General features: G+C 35.1%; 1 pseudogene; it reads left to right on the forward strand.

Annotated features, from left to right (window-relative positions):
* Window positions 1–209: 209 nt before the first annotated feature.
* On the forward strand, window positions 210–384 carry LOC120598787 (ATP synthase membrane subunit DAPIT, mitochondrial-like; annotated as a pseudogene).
* The last annotated feature ends 12,846 nt before the right edge of the window (window positions 385–13,230 follow it).

Here is a 13,230-nt window from a genome sequence, read left to right on the forward strand (position 1 = left end):
TTGATGGCATGGTATCTACAATAACACAGATAACTCCCTCTTTACTCTGTGCATGTTGGAATTCACCAAATGAATTAACATTTTATTAACTTGTTATTTCCCTAATTTATCTCCTGTCTAATTTCCAAAATGATTTGAGACAACATCCTTGACTGCCTTTTAATATGAAGATTCCAGGCAGAATTTGTTCCCTTTGCAAGACTGAAATCATGGCAGGTCCAGAACCTGATGCCCAATTCCACTTGACGGGTATCAAAAAATATTTCAACTTGTACTCTCAGAGGTAGAATTAATTGTGTGCAGGCCACATATGGAGGCACCTCTTTGCTATTGTTATACTTCAAATTAAGTTCTTAAAAATCTCTAGCTGTGAAAGCAACATAAAAGTTTCTAAACTGTACCTAATTTGTTAATTTTCCATGCCTACATTAATGTCAACTCATCATGTAATACTCAATTTGGACAATAAATTGGACCTGGAAAAAAAAAAAAGATTCCAAAGTAAAGTGCAGAAAAATTAGAGAATATTCAAAATGATGACTGAAGTCAAAGCTAGACAACATTAGCAATAATTAAGGAACTAGCAATAAAAGGAATTCATTAAGCAAATATTTTTTGAATACTCTATTAGGTCTTGGGGATTCAACAATAAAGAAAAAAAAACAAGGGAAAATATCTCTTCATGTTTATAAAGCTTAGGGTCTAGCTGAGGAGACACCAAAAAATGGTCTCAGGAATAAATGTACAACTGTGACCAAGTTAAGTCCAGAGAAGACAAGCAGTTTTCCAAGACATAACTAATGGGAAGAATTAGATTTGGTAAAGGTGGTAAGTTTAGGTCCCCTTAAGAAAGTGAAAACTGAGTTCAGAACTTCCTGATAAATAAAAATATTAATAAGTATGTATTCCATGTTCTATCATTGATGGATGTGGAAATCAACATAATATGCTAAGAAGATGATTTTTCAGTAACTATCAAAATGTTAAATGTAAATGTCCTTTTACCCAACATTTTGGATAGCATACTTGTGTCTCCCCAAAATTCATGTATTGAAACTCTACTACCAAACACTAGTGTAACAGAATTTGGAAATGGAACCTTTGGGAGGCAATTAGGTCATGAGAATGGAGCCCTCGTGATGGGATTAGTGCCCTTATGAGAAGAGACAGAAGAGAGTTCACTTTCTTTCTCTCTCATGCAGCCACTTGAGGACAGTGAGAGAGCAGAGAGCTGTGCCCACATCTTCTAATGCTATTTTGACTTTCTACAAGTCTTTTGGGATCAAGGACTAAACAATATAGAACCAGGAGCATTTGTTGACACACTTGATCTTTTCTTATTAGCAAACAGACATATATTTTTAAAGCACTTTAGAGCAATGCTTTTATTTCATCATTCTCCGAGAAATGTAAAAAAAAAAAAAAAAATTAAAATTAAACAAATCTCTTGAAACACAGGACTAAGGCATTTTTCCCCCAGTTTTTAGTGGTTGCTTCATTGATTTTCCCTGACCTTGATTTTACTACTTTCCTTTAATCTCTATATTTTCATCTCAGCTATTTTACGTTTAGAAATAGGTTAACTAAAAGGACCAACCTCCATAAAACTTTATCATTTTACTAATATAGTATGGTTGCTTACCCAGTAACATTTTTAGGTGCTTTACCAAATACCTATCAAGCTTAACAAAGATTTTTAAAGAACTAAAGTAAATTTTAAGTGATAAAATATTGGCCTATAGTCCAGATATACAAAATATTTAAAAAGTGAAAATTAAGTTTATTAATCTACAAGCTGGAGGAAAAAGAAGATCAAGAAGTTTAAGAACCCCAAATTGAAATGCTTTAGGAAGCTGTTCAGGTGACTCAATCTGCAGAACTGGGACAGATATTGGATGAGCGGTAGTGATGAAGATATTGTTGAATTAGAAAGTAAAGTTTTGGTCTACAGAGGTAACTGGCTTTCATTTCTAGCAGTTTAGTGTTGCCATACCTTCTTGAGTTGTTTCAAAAGTAGCTGGAAACTGGGCTTTTATAATAAAATTTCTCAATTTATAAAATTGTTTTGTTTGCTAAATCACCACACTCACAAATGAATCTATAGGCTGAATTTAGATATTAGAGCTACCACTTGAGGTAGAGAGAGACTAAGATAATGAAAGCCTTGAGTTGGAGGATAGAGAAAAAGTAACGGGGACACGGGGGATCCTCATAATTTCCAGAGGGAAGGGAAGTCATCCAGTCACAACCATAAATATGCTAATCAGCTTGAAAGTCTGCAGATAAGGCTTTCACAGCCATTTTTTTTTTTTATCATTGGAGATATTTTTGCTACAGTTTATTGATTTATATTGCTTGACTGCTCTGAAAAATGAGAAAATATCAAAAATCCAGGGCCACCTCTAGTTCTTGGAAACTTAGCTGGCTTTGAATATAGGCATTTTCAGGAAAACAAAACAAAACAAAACAAAAAAAGGGTCATTTCTATCGCTAGCACTATTTGCTGTATGTTATTTTTCTTAATGCCATCATAGTCTTGATTTTATTTCTTTTTAGATCTCATTATAAAGCTTTTTTTTTTTTTTGGCTCTTATTTCTCCATCTATTAACAATGAATCAGAGTTTACCTAAGTTTCAGTATAGATACAAACAAACATATACATAAATATTAGCAGGGATAGTGTACTTTTAAACAAATTCTCTAGACATGCCTTTCTTGGAATATGGTTTAATTGACCCGTTTAACTGTCCTAGGATTTCTAAGAATACTAGATACATGAAGCAGATATTCTTATGGTAGAATTATCTGACTGGAAATTTTCTTAATGACGAACATCGAGTCAGTGATTAATGTGGCTGTTAAAATTTCCCATGGCATCAAGATACATACACATCTGTGCATGTGTTTGACCACAGTCTCCTCCTCTTGGCATAACAATCAGAGAAGTTTCTTGAATGGTCTTCTCCAGAGAGACTTGACTGAGGAGCATCATTTCTGATTCTTTTAGAACACACATTAGAAATACATTGTTTATTTGTTTGTTAACTTACTTTCCTTTTGAGAAGTTGGGTCAGTAGGCATGTGGTTGATGTCATCTAAGATTATACACTGTTGGATGGGAGTATAACTATATTGAAGGAGAGGATTCAGATGAGAAGGAAGAAGATGGAACCTCAAGGGGTGGGAGGCAGAAATAATTTTCTGTCTAGAAAAGTAAACATATTTGACAAAGAAATAGAGAAGAGTAAAGAAGGCAGAGAAGAGTAAAGAAGGTAAATGTTGATTATTTTGCATTGAATAATGTATGACAAATATCTATACATTAGTTCTCTAGGAGATCAATATTCCCCATTTCTCCAAATTCCATTTACATGCATCCTTAATCTTATCCACAAAGGAAGGAGTTTTAAATATCTTACTCGGAGTGATAGGCAATTTTATGTGAGGGCCTGAAAAGAAGGAAAAATGTACTCTTTTTGCTTCCTATCTGCCTACATGAACTGGGACATCTGTCTTCTCTTGCCCTTGAACTAGGATTTACACCACTGACCCCCTCATCCTCAGGCTTTTACATTTGGAGCTGAACTACACTACTGGCTTTCCTGGGTCTACAGCTTGCAATGGCAGATTGTGGGATTTCTCTGGAGAACTCTAATAGCAGAAAGAACCTCACTTTAGAGCATGAGCTTAAGTTCTTTTAGAAGACACCAGTGGTTCTGCCATCTTTGTAATGTCTTCAGCTGTGTGTCTCATTAAACTTCATGTTTAAGGAGAACCTGCAATTTTTTCTCTCACTGCTACACTGGCATTTGGAGAAAACATAAAGTTTAGAAGAGGGGAAATGTAAGAATGGCACTTGGAACATTTCTTCTCTTCACACACGGTTTTTTCCTTTTCCATCCATAAAATCACTTTTGTTATTTTTTAGAGACTCTCACTTCATTCACCTTTCAATCTGTTTTCAGGTATATTCCCATGTCTGCTATTTTCATTAGCTACTATCTCTAGCTATGCTTTCATAAGGATTACTTTCAGTTATATTAGAAATAAATATACTTTTCTTATTATAATTTTTCTATAACTTTCTGAATCGAAGAAAATTGTATACAAATGTGCTTGTGCATATACACATACACTCACAGAGACACACACATGACCCCACATTATCTGCATACATCCTATACGATCTTATATCACATAATATACTCTGCTGCTTCCTTCAAGCTTTCCTTAAGAAGTGAATTGCTTCTGAAAGCCTAAGTGATCTAAATCTCACCATTATTTTCTCGTAATTGAATAGTAGTATAAGTCCTAGGTAACTAGATTAAATATTGTTCTGTAAGAAACAATAAGTCCAGTCAGATGAGTTGTAGTGGATGTGTAAATGAGGGTACGATTAAAGTGATAACTGATTGTCTTCCTTTTTGTAAATTTAGTCAGCAGTCTTACCTCTAAATGAACTATAACAATCCCCAAAATATGAAACCAGAAGCATACTATCACTCACCAAATTGCTCCAGTCTCAGTGGAATTTATCTAACTGTCCCTCAAAATCAGGTCTTCTTAGTTTAACTTACTGTGGCTCTACTTCACAGTAATGACCCTGGTGTGTGACTCAGTGAACAGAGGACACCTGCTATTAGTTCTCTTATTGCAGTGACCCATTAACGAGTATTACCAGAACAAAAATTGTCTTAAGCCAGTGATTTCAAACATATGTTTTTATCTTCCCAGTAGCTGCTGTTAAAATTCTTCATTGTCAATGGCAGATTAGGAACAAAGGAACAGAGGCCTCTGGAAAGGGTACGCTGCGTGACATCTGCAATTAAGAATAAGCACCACTGACAATACAAAGAGTCACAGGCACATACAGAGAGTGTGGCAGGGAGGCGCTGCCACTGGAAAAGTTAGGAAGCAAACACTTAGCTGACATGGTAGTACCAGCAAAAGTACACGGATTTTCCCCCTTAACTATCCATTCTTTATTGTAACTATCAAATTAGCAAGTGTGTTAGAGAGAGTGCCATGCTCCTGGGACGAGGCAATCATTTCTTCTCCTCTCACTCATATTCCAGCTTGACGGTTCCCTAGGGGGACAGCAGAAATAAATTTAGGCTGCCCTGATGGAGGCCAGGCAGCTCATTAGCAGCTGCCATCACAGCATTTTACCTTCGGCTTACAGATGGAGACAAGGGCCCTTTGAAGGCAATTTTAAAGCAGCTTCGCATAGAGCAGGCTAAGTGGGGATCCTGTAAAGTGTTGTTACCCTGGAAACCAAGTGCAACAAATATCTTGTTGTCATCAGTTCAGAGTGTGTGTAGTTCACACATAAATGCCGGGTTTGTGGAGAAATTTGCACAGTGGGTGCCTGTGTTATAGATACACAAAAGCAAGAGGTCTTATGGACTGTCAGTCAGATCCTGTATGGAGTCATGGATCCCCTTTGAAAGAGTAGCATGTGAAAAAATCTGAAATAAATTACTCCTACATGGTATATGTGTGATACAGAGTTCCTGTGTGATATGCAGTATTTCCTTATGCAATTTAGAAAGATGTGTCAGTTTTAATTGAATTGTATCTTGTTTTACCATAGAGGCTTATCTTGTTCATTGAAATCCCTAGATTCTTCGTGGGAACACCGGTAGTGGAGTTTTATCTTATTTATCAAGGAACAATATCATCCCAATTTTATTCATACTTATTCATTTCAAAATACAACTAAAAAGAGGAGGTATTATTTTTCACAGTGCTTTTTATTTAAGCCTTTGAAGCAAAAAAAAAAAAAATAATAATAATAAATAAAAGAAAAAAAGAAAAATATATATGTAACAGGTTTTAAGAGGTGTCTGACTTTAAATTATGCGTGATTTAACCTTCTGGATGTCTTGACCTTAGACCATAATGAGGAAAACTAGATTTAAAGAATTAGTAGTCTGTAATTCTGGATTCTAGCTATCTCATTGGAAAATACATCCTATTAAATTAAGATATCAAGAGAGAAATTTTTCATAAAGGAATTCGAATGATGATTTTTCAAGTAGAAAAGTTCATTAAAAAAAGAAATGGCCTGAACATACTATAGATTAGAGACATTTTTTAACAATAGCAATTGAAATGGATCGCTAAGTGCTGCTACAGTATAAACATTGAGCTAGAAACTGACCTAACTTGGCAGCTTGCCTTTAAATTGCATAACATGTTTTTAACTAATAATTCAGTTTTGCTAAGTTTATATTTTGGTATTTATAGACAACATCAGTGACACCATGGACAAGCAGTCTTTATACTGTTTGTTCAGTTATTACTGATCTTTCCTGTATTTCCTACTTGAATCTTTACTTGTTTTAAGTGGCATTCTTTATTAAAATATCCTAAAACTATGAAGTTTGAGTAGGTATTATCCTGATGTTACACACAGAGAAATGGAGGTACCAAGAACCTTACCCATTTATCTGTGTTCACATGATGAGTTATTAATAGAGCCAGGTCTTTGAATTTCCCTTCTTACTCTTTAATCAGCAGTTTATGATAGGCTACAATTCAACTCTACCTAATTATTCTGTAGAATCATAACGATTGATTGGTTAACACAGACACATGTACTTACTTAACTTTAATTTGATCTTCTTAGATTTGAAATATGGTTTTGTACTGTCTAGGCTGTCAGAAGAATGAAACTCTTCCTTTTTCATATCTTGCATATTAAATCTCCCCTTGACTCTGGCACTGTATCATGGCAGCCTCTGGTCCATGGCTTCTATATGGAAGGAAACTCAAGTCTTTACTTTTGAGCCTTTAGTTATATAATTCTAAACACATTACAAATAATACTGAAGTTGTTTTTACTTCACTGTGGGTTACTAATGGGATTTTACTAAAGATCATGACTTCTAATCATATTAATATTTAATCAAGCAATAAACATACCTTTCTGCAAAACTCAAAGCCAACAGAATTCTCTCTGATGATGACTTTTCTATTAAATTGACAAGAATTTCTTTTGCTTTATCTCATTATTATAAAATTGGAGTAAACGTCTGAGTGTTCAATTCCCAGTAAGTGCTCTAAGGGGCTTCTTCTTAACTCTTCTACCTAAATTTAGTGAAGTATTGCAAACTGAACTTTAACAGCTTTTCCCAGAGCTTTGTTTCTTTAGAAATAACCTAAAAAACCTGAACCTGTTAGATAAAGTGTTTTGAAATAAGACGAAGGAAAAGTAGTCAATTGTTAAATTTAAGTGCTTGCATTATAAAATATTGAAAGTAAAGCAAAAACAACTGTGTCAAAAAAGCAATAATGATTTGTATAATACTAGGAGAATTAGCCCAAAGTGAAGGCAATGTGCTTAGATTGTACTTAGGTATTTATTCTATAGAAGAAGGTGGGACAGGGGCAAAGTTGCACAGACCATTTCTTCCTCCCAGAGACACAAAAAGACATTTATCAGACCATCCCTCCACCCCTGCCACCTGCAGTCATCACGGGATGCTACTGGCTGAGTTTTGGCCAATAGTTTGCGAGCAGAGGTGATAAGTCACCTCCAGTTCTTGTTTTCAAAAGTTATCCTGCAATATTTTCTACGCTTTCTACCCCACCTGCAGCAACCTTGAGAACCACCTGTTTCAGATGGTGTAGCCCAAGAAAAAGAAGCCTGGGCCCCTATAGCTTATAAATGTGCTGTCTTCTATTAAAAATAGAAGACACAGCTAACCAACTCAAATTTCTTAAAATTACTTTATAGGTTAATTCTGTCAGTCACTGTGAAGTCAACTAAAACACATCCTTAAGTTATCTTTTTGAAGATATTCCAGACGGTATCCTGGTTGTGGCAGAGCTCATTTCACTAATCAGCCTTCTTATTTTTGTCTTTTACTCTGTTTTTTTTTTCCATAATTAGGAAATGGAATTTATGGCTAACTAAATATTTTTCCATATCGAGTAAATACGTGTGCGTGTGTATGTACGTGTGTGTTTTACCAAAGCAGGGGCATATTGCCCATCTCACTCTAGGCACCTGTGTGGCATTTATGGCTTTCATTGTGAAAGGAGCAGCCCTGGTCAAGGGCTCAGGGAGCAACCCTAAGCCCATAAGAATCTCAGCACTGCTGGTCCTCAGGCTTGATGGGGCCAGGGACTATGCTGGAGAGGGTGGAGGTTTCCTGGGCTGTCTCATGTCAAACATGGGATGGCACTTGTGTTGCCAGCAAGTCTTCCTTTCCTTTACTATTTAGAGAAATACGATTGTTCAGCATCTGTCCTTAAGACAATACGTTTTCAGTGGTTAAGTTTTCAGTGGTTAAGAGCCATTTTTTCATCAAAACATTAGGTTTCCTTCATTTTGGTTTGCCTGATTTTCTCTTCAGGACTGACTCTAAAGGAATGAACAGAAAAGTAATTATTTGTTCAAAAGGAATTACCCTCTAATATGAATGTTATTTATTCCTTCTATTTCTTCTATCCATTTTTCTGGATCTTCTATCCAGAAAAAAACGATTTTTTTTCTATCCATCTCAAATTATTAGTTTATAAAATCAGTAAATATGGGTATGGCTCGATCTTTGCTGTCCCTTAGTTAAATTGTGTCCTACAATAGTCCCTTGAAGAAATTAGGAGGAAGTTTATTTTATGAGGACTCTAAGTAGGGGGTTGGAAATAAAGGGTCTAGAAAGTATCAATGCTGCAGTAGATTTATTAAGTACTAGTTCCAAACAAATGCCACGGAGTACAAGAATAATTGCCAACATTTGCGCTCTTAACTCAATTTCCTACAGAAAGAACAGCTCAAAAAAACTATTAAAAATCCATTACCTGTTGTTCAAGAAGCAGAGTAACATTTTTCAGAATCTCCTTATCAAGCAATTGGATGCAGCAGGATGATGTACAGTAGGAGTTAGGGTTAGCCTGGCATTGACATTTTGCTTCCTAACTTAAATGATTAAACCTTCACTAAATTAGATCAAGGAATTTAATTTCTTTGCAAGCCTTTATGAATTTTCTCTAATACAGAAATGATCCGAGACAGAACACTCAAGAAAATTAAGCAGAGAAACAACAACAAAAAATCTGCTTTGCACCCTGTGGAGGGCACTCATGGACCATCAAACACACGGAGTTTCTTGGACAAATCTCTCAGTTCAATTTTCAAGGCAAATTCAGATTGGTTTGTTATATATTCACAGCGCATTTATGGGGCAAGACTTGAATGGTGGAGCCAAAGCTAAAATGGAAGCAAGCATTCTTTATTAAGTTGTCGTAAGCACTTTTACATACTTAGAATCTAGTCACGATATTAGTTACTAGATACTTTATCTACATCCGATTTGGGCAGAACTAAATCCTGACGGGCATAAGGCAATGTAGTATCTTTCAGAGCAGCCAAAGATGGATGGTCCTTGGAGCAAGCAAGGTCAGAAAGCTATCAGGTCTTTCCCAGTAAGGCTTGAGCAGAAAGGTCATCTGTCCATGAAATGGGAGTGAGTGCCGCTCATAGGTCAACATGATCACTGGGAGCCCAGAGTCTGCACAATTTATGATCTAAATAGAGATGCTGAGAGTGGCTTCTGTGGAGATTTTAGTTCTTTCTCAAAAGAAAAATAAGTTTCTATTAGCCTTAAGGTCAAACACTTGGTTTGCTGTCTGAATGTTGTTTCAAGCTATTTAAATAAATGCACAATCTGAATTCAAAAATCCAAGCACAGGCCAGTAACAACAATCTGAGAACACTCAAAAAATTAAATGCTCTGAAGTTCCACTCCATTTCCAAACAAACTGCCTACATTTAAATTTTTCCTGGAAGCAGCTTATATACATTAGGCATAATATAATCAGCGAAAGGAAGACATAAATTTTCTTCAGGAAAGAAAAAACAAACAAACGAAAAGAGAGCAGACCAGGGGTCTTGTCCCTTTAGGTCATGACTCTAAAAACAAAGGAAAACACATCACTGGGATAGAGCATATAAGCACATGCATATGTGTGCAAATTTAAAGAGGATTTTGTCTGTGAGAATTGAGAGGGAGTTGGTATATCTGGGCAGAGAGAAAGTTGTGAAAGAAGAAAAGTAGCATTTGTAAAACTTTTAAATATTTGGAAAATTAGTGAAAATGGCACGTTCCCTTACGGAAATGCCACCAAATTGATAAAATAAGGGAAAAAGAACACAACCAAGAAGAACCTAATGCCTAGAATATTCTACAAAAACTTAAAAACTTCAGTAGTCAGTAAGGTTCTCTTCGATTAGACTCATGCACGTCATTGTAATATGCTGGCTGCTGCAACTTGTGAAAATATTAAAGCAGTTGTTTTTATAACATCTTTTATCCCATTACTCCTAGTTTTAAAAATTAACCAACAGTTTTGTATTTAAAAGAAATTGTTAAAGAAAAACATATTTAGGGGTTGTATCTAACCAGGGAAGTCTAAAGCTGACTGATGTGATAAATGGAACTGCTTAAAGTAAAATAAATAGCTATTCATTCCCTTGTAGCTATTAGTTATATTTGAGTGATATGTTTTAATATCCCAAACATAGGTAGTATACAAACTACATATGTAAGAAAAACATGCAAATCAGTGAAGTAATATATACGGCTTAAATTCTTATTTATTTCACAAAAAATATCATGGTAATGGAGATCCAATAACAAATGGCAAAGCCTCATCACTCTCAGAAGTGACACTAAAGAATTTGATAATTAAGACTTCAAGATTAAGTGGTAACTAATTTATCAAGCATTGCTTTTCATAATATTTTTGGTGAGAGAATTAAACTGAAGTGCACTGAATTTCTTGGCTGCATAAATTGAGTCATTATAAAAACAGCCAAAATAAAGTTTTGTTATGAAATGTTTTAGCTATTTGAGACCGTAAAGTGGGATAATGTGTTAAGCTTTTATATCCTTTTATTAATTTCTCAGTTCAGTCTAAAGGTAAAAGGTGATACCCAAGCCAATGTCATCCCTACGAGACACTATTGAACTTTGCCTACATTGCAAAATGCTTGAAACGCTTGTCAGAGTTGTCAGCCTCTACTTATTGGGATGTTGGAATCTGAATTGAAGCAGGAAAATGAAGTGAAAAATGAATGGCTATATCATTTTGCTTCTTTACAGTTCCAAACATGAGGTCAATACAGAGAGACAAAGAATTCTCTAGAGCATCAGAACCCTGTAAATCATGACATGTATCTCTGTGCCAGCCACTGATAAACTGCCTAGCTCTCCTGATGAAAGTAACAGATATGTCTCTCAAAGCACTGAGACTGAGGAAATCACATAAAACAGCCACATCTAATTCCAAACCTTATACTGGAGAGAGAGGTACATCCAGCATTGCTCTTTCCCGCTTTCGTCTAAATGAAGGTGTGTGCAAAGCATACTTTTTCAAACAATCCTAGGGATTCATCATCATTTTATATTTTCAAAAGTTTTTCAAAGAAAGATGTCTGGTAGTATCCTGCATGAACTCGAGTGTTTATTTCAGGACCTTTTTCTTTGATTTCATTTAGCTATTATTGCACTTTAGTTGACGGACATTTTTTATCTGAAGTTTAATTAAATCTATGGTCTCCGGGGGCTGATTTTGCATCAGCGTTCCTCTTCCCAAGGTCTCTTAGGCCTCTCTGAAACATCCTCAGTTAATGATACCTGCCAAAAGGATATTTTCTCACAACAGAAAAAGTCAAATTATTCAATATATCGTTTTAGGCACACTGCCAAATCTTCTGCTATCGTGTTGTCCTTGCCAGTCCTTAATAATAAGCCTTCCCATAGTACCTGAATCCAGATGCTAATTGAAATATCTTCCATTTTAAATACGGTTTGACTATCTTTACAAATTAATTTTGTGAACCACTTGGCCACTTTTGTATAAATCATTATTAAAAATATCACAACATTTAAATAAGTCAAACAGAGAAAGATAAATACCATATGATTTCACTTATATGCAGAATCTAAGGAACAAAAAGAAAAAAACAATCAAAAACGGACACAAATATAGAGGACGATCTGGTGACAGGTAGAGGGGAGGGGATTTGGGGGACTGGGAGAAAGGGGTGAAGGGTTAAAGAAGTGCAAATTAGTAGTTGATAGTTGGTCATGGGGATGGGGACCATGGCATAGGGAATGCAGTCATCAGTGATGTAATGGCTAGGTGCAAATCCAGAGGGAAGATAGAGTAATCAGGGAGGTCATTTCCATAAACTAAATAAATGTCTAACCAATGTACCGTGTACTTATAACTAATAATAAAATAAAATTTAAAAAAAGAATATTATCATAACATTTAAAATGCTTTCAAATTTTATCAAAATTTAATATTATTATATTAAATATTATACATTTCATACATTTAACACAGTTTAATAGTTAATAGATCAATGCAAAGGTTTAAAATTTTGTGCCTAAAAATTAAAAAGCAAATGAAGTATGAAGTATAATACATATTTATTTGAAGCAGAGAAGATAGAATCTGATAACAGTCACAAAATTATGGTAAACTTATTTCCACATTTCAGTGTAGCTGAAATTTTATAGATTTTTGTAGATTTTTAATTTAATAGATTTGTCTATTTTACAGATTAGTTAAATGCTATATCACTTGTTCTTTAAAAATCTATTTCAAATTATTATATATATTAAAATATGTTCAGTTGATATCTTTATTGCAGAATATATATATATTTTTTTAATCACTTACAATGTTTCCAGTTGCATGTAACAAAAATTCTAACTCAAATTTACTTAAACAATATGGAGGACTTAGTCTAGGTAATTGCGAGTCCGGAGATAGAATGGCTTCTTCTGGGTTGGTTTGGTCTATGAAATTCAATAATATTATCAGTAACCTTTTATTGTCGTTGCTGCTATTACTGTCCTCTTTATTGCTCACCTGACATCCCTAACCCCTCCTCACCTGCCTCTCTTTCTTCCCTTCCTTCTTTCTTTCCTTTCTTCCTTCCTTCCTTCCTTTCCTCAGTAGTGTCAGCTCGATTCAATAGCTGGATAGCTGGATCCCATTGTGTTGGGATTTTCGACAGTGATTTCAGATGTCATATTTCTGTACCATCGTATTCAGTAGATTTTTTTCCCCCAAGAAATCTCCCATGCTGGTCTTACTCAGACTGACTGTTTTAATTAGATCCTACACTTGTCAATATTTGTGGCTCTGAAAATCAAATCCAGCTTATTATCTTAGACTTCAGCCGTATCAGCCACAGCAGGCTCACT

Source organism: Pteropus medius, unplaced genomic scaffold (assembly GCF_902729225.1).
Source record: "Pteropus medius unplaced genomic scaffold, Ma_sr-lr_union100, whole genome shotgun sequence".
In the NCBI taxonomy this organism is placed as follows: Eukaryota; Metazoa; Chordata; class Mammalia; order Chiroptera; family Pteropodidae; genus Pteropus; species Pteropus medius.